The 3,997-nt window shown below is 45.6% G+C and overlaps 1 non-coding gene across 1 annotated transcript; it reads left to right on the top strand.

Moving 5' to 3' along the window:
• The first annotated feature begins 592 nt into the window (after positions 1-592).
• TRNAR-CCU (transfer RNA arginine (anticodon CCU)) lies at positions 593-665 on the top strand. The gene has a single exon. It is a non-coding gene; the product is annotated as a tRNA-Arg (tRNA).
• The last annotated feature ends 3,332 nt before the right edge of the window (positions 666-3,997 follow it).

The raw sequence follows: 3,997 nt of genomic DNA, 5'->3' as shown, positions 1-3,997 counted from the left end.
AAGACCTTGCCGAGGGATGGGAAAATCAGAAGGGATAGACAAGGAAGAGGGAAGGAAACGGCCGTGGCCTTAACTTAGGTACCATCCCGACATTTGCCTGGAGGAGAAGTGGGAAACCACGGAAAACCACTTCGAGGGTGCCTGAGGTGTTAATCGAACCCCCACCCCCACCCCTCCTCTATTCAGTTGACCTCCCGAGGCTGAGTGGACCCCGTTTCCAGCCCTCGTACCATTTTTCAAATTTCGTTGCGGAGCCGGGGGTGGCAGCTAATCACACTAACCACTACACCACGGAGGCGGACATTTGACAGGTGTTACCTATCTTAAATTAATTTAACCATCATGGAGTGAAAAATAATCATCTTTGTTTAAGGTACTATATTCTCATAAGTACATGGTATATTCACATTCCACAAGACCGAGCGAGTTGGTCGTGCGGTTAAGATCACGTAGCTGTGAGCCTGCATTCGAAAGATAGTGGGTTCAAATCCCTCGGTCGGCGGCCAAGAAGATATTTTTCCGTGGTTTCTAGTTTTCATACCAGGCAAATGCTGAATTGTATATCTACCATGAGTTCTCTGCTGTATTATATGCCCCTGTGGCCTAATGGATAAGGCATCGGTATCCTAAACCGGGGATTGTGGGTTCGAGTCCCACCAGGGGTATGATTTTTTAGTTGATCACTTCGGCCAACATGGGTTGCATTAATTATTGTACTTCAGTAAGCAAAGATGTAATACGTAATCGTTGAAAGTTTGTTGTCATATTCCAAGTAAATGTAGTGAGACGATGGGTGTCGATGCCTTCGGTTCGAGAAGCAGACGCGTTCAGTATCCATTAGCCTTATTATTTCTGGGGCTGATGACCTACGTGTTACACCCCTTTAAATCATAATAATAATAATAATAATAATAATAATAATAATAATAATAACCTATTATTTCTTCTTCTTCTTCTTCTTCTTCTTCTTCTTCTTCTTCTTCTTAACCTGTTTACCCTCCAGGATCAGTTTTTCTCTCGGACTCAGCGAAAGATCCCACCTCTACTGCCTCAAGAGCAATGTCCTGGAGCTTCAGACTTTTGGGTCGGGGGATACAACTGGTGAGAATGGCCAGTACCTCGCCCAGGCGGTCTCACCTGCTATGCTGAACAGAGGCCTTGTGGAGGGATGGGAAGATTGGATGGGACAGGCAAGGAAGAGGAAAGGAAGCGGCCGTGGCCTTAAGTTAGGTACCATCCCGGCATTTGCCTGAAGGAGAAGTGGGAAACCACGGAAAACGGGAAAAAATGGGAATCGAACCCACCTCTACTCAGTTGACCTCCCGAGGCTGAGCGAACCCCGTTCCAGCCCTCGTACCACTTTTCAAACTTCGTGGCAGAACCGGAAATCGAACCCGGACCTCCGGGGGTGGCAGCTAATCACGCTAACCACTACACCACAGAGGCGAACCTATTGTTTCTTTCTTTCTTTCTTCTTTTCTTTCCGTTTACCCTCCAGGATTGGTTTTTCCCTTCGACTCAGCGAGGGATCCCACCTCTACCGCCTCAAGGGCAGTGTCCTTGAGCTTGAGACTTTCGGCTGGGGATAAAAATGGGGAGGAGGACCAGTACCTAGCTCAGACTGCCTCGCCTGCTATGCTTAACGGCTCCGTGCTCGAGGCGTACAGTGTTTGAGGCGTACAACGAAATTTCCATGTGTGGGAGGCGTACGGATAGATAACTTTGATAACAAATTCTCTGAGTTGAAGTCAGTTAATTAGGAAATTCCAACTCTTCTCAGTGTGAAGGGGATGTTTAGACTAATTCCACGCAGGTGTTCTCATGTTGTAAACAGCATTCTTCGTTTGTCTGTCTTAGCAATCATTTCGAAATAAAATGAGCGATAACGGAGTGGAAATGATTAAGACGCGAATGGGACAACCATCCTTGGTGTTAAACGGATATCGATAGAGGGCACACAGGAAAAGGGAAGGACTTATTTCGTGGCTCTGTGTACAACAGGAGAAGACCGAGCTCGATAGCTGCAGTCGCTTAAGTGCGACCGGTATCCAGTATTCGGGAGATAGTAGGTTCGAACCCCACTGTCAGCAGCCTTGAATATGGTTTTCCGTGGTTTCCCATTTTCTCACCAGGTGAATGCTGGGGCTGTACCTTAATTAAGGCCACGGCCGCTTCCTTCCCAGTCCTAGCCCTTTCCTGTCCCATCGTCGCCATAAGACATATTTGTGTCGGTGCGACGTTAAGCCAATAGCAAAATTAAAAAAAACAGGAGAAGTTCCGCTGTTCTGGAGCATTAAAAACTACTAGAGATCATCATGTCATCGAAGGAAGCTACTTGTGTTCCGAATGTTGGAGATACCGAAATAAGGAAAAGAATGGAGGTATGCAGGAAGCGTGGGTGGGAGGACGAATCAGTTGCTGTTCATCAGGCGTTTCGGCAGGAGTTTCAGGTTATATATTTATTTATATATATTTATATATATATTTATATATCTTAATCATTATATTTATTAATGCTCCGACTCCTTGGCTGAATGGTCAGCGTTGAGACCTTCGGTCCAGAGTGTGCCAGGTTCGATTCCCAGCCGGGTTAGAGATTTTAATCGCGTTTGATTAATCCTTCTGGCTCTGGGACTGGGTGTTTGTATGTATCCATACACTTTCCTCTTCATATTCAGCCAGCACACCACACTACCAACCACCACAAGAACACGCAGTAGTGATTACACCCCTCCATATAGGGTTGGCGTCAGGAAGGGCATCGGGCCGTAAAACAGGGCGAAATCCACATATGCCAAACAATTCGCACCCGCGACCCCACAGCTGTGGGAAAAGGTGGAAGAAGAAGAAGAGTATATATAAATGACCTCCAAATCGAGTGTGTAAGTATTTTATAAACGTTGTGCTGCACTGACATACGAATAAAATATATACTTTTGTATTTTATTTCCAGGAACTGCAAAATAGAGGATATGAATTTGTTGCCGAGTTTCCTCGATATGAAAAAGTAAAATCGGCATTATGCAAAGAAAGGAGAATCGCACTAGGTAGCAATCAGAATCCAAGTGACAGCTCTGAAATAGTATTTTCCAACGAACTATTAACTTTCCCTGATGGCCGTAGCTTCCTGAAAATGGACGATTCTTCTATTACGGAGCGCAGGCTGATGGTATTTGGCGTGGAAGAAGCTCGCAGTTTACTAAATAACGACAAGAACTTTTTCATGGACGGAACGTTTGACAGCTGTCCAAGACAGTTCACTTAACTATACTGTATAGTATTATGTGTACAGTACATCGGCACAACAGAAGATGAGATATTGTACCCTTGGAACTGTCGAGGGAATTTGGCTGCAAAACACATATACACCATACTTTTGGCTTTGCTTCCTGATAAGTCAGAGGAGACATACAAACGCCTCTTTACAGGTATCAATAATTGGTCTGGTGGATGGAAACCCGAGACAATAAAAACCGATTTTGAAACCGCCGTGATCAACGCTTTACGAAACGTCTTTCCGACTGCAGCATTATCCGGCTGGAATTTTGATTTTAATCAGTGCCTTTGGAGGAAGATCCAGGAGATCGGACTGACACTATAGTACAAGGAAAAAATGGAATTTCAACGGTTTTGCAAAATATGTGTACCGGGCGAGTTGGCCATGCGGTAAGGGGCGCACGGCTGTGAGCTTGCATCCGGGAGGTAGTGGGTTCGAATCCCACTGTCGGCAACCCTGAAGATGGTTTTCCGTGTTTTACCATTTTCACACCAGGCAAATGCTGGACTGGGACTGCATCTTAATTAAGGCGACGGCCTCTTCCTTCCAACTCCTAGGCCTTTCCTATCCATCGTCGCTATAAGACCTATCTGTGTCGGTGCGACGTAAAGCCTCTAGCAACAAAAAGAGAATCAAAATATGTGCAGCATTGGCGTTAATACCACCAGATTTCATTGATGAAGGCCGGCTGATAAACGCGTCAGACGCTCCACAGTCAGA

The sequence above is a fragment of the Anabrus simplex genome, chromosome 1 (assembly GCF_040414725.1).
Source record: "Anabrus simplex isolate iqAnaSimp1 chromosome 1, ASM4041472v1, whole genome shotgun sequence".
Lineage (NCBI taxonomy): Eukaryota > Metazoa > Arthropoda > Insecta > Orthoptera > Tettigoniidae > Anabrus > Anabrus simplex.
The sequence above is the reverse complement of the archived record's forward strand: the minus strand, read 5'-3'. Positions and strand labels throughout refer to the sequence as shown.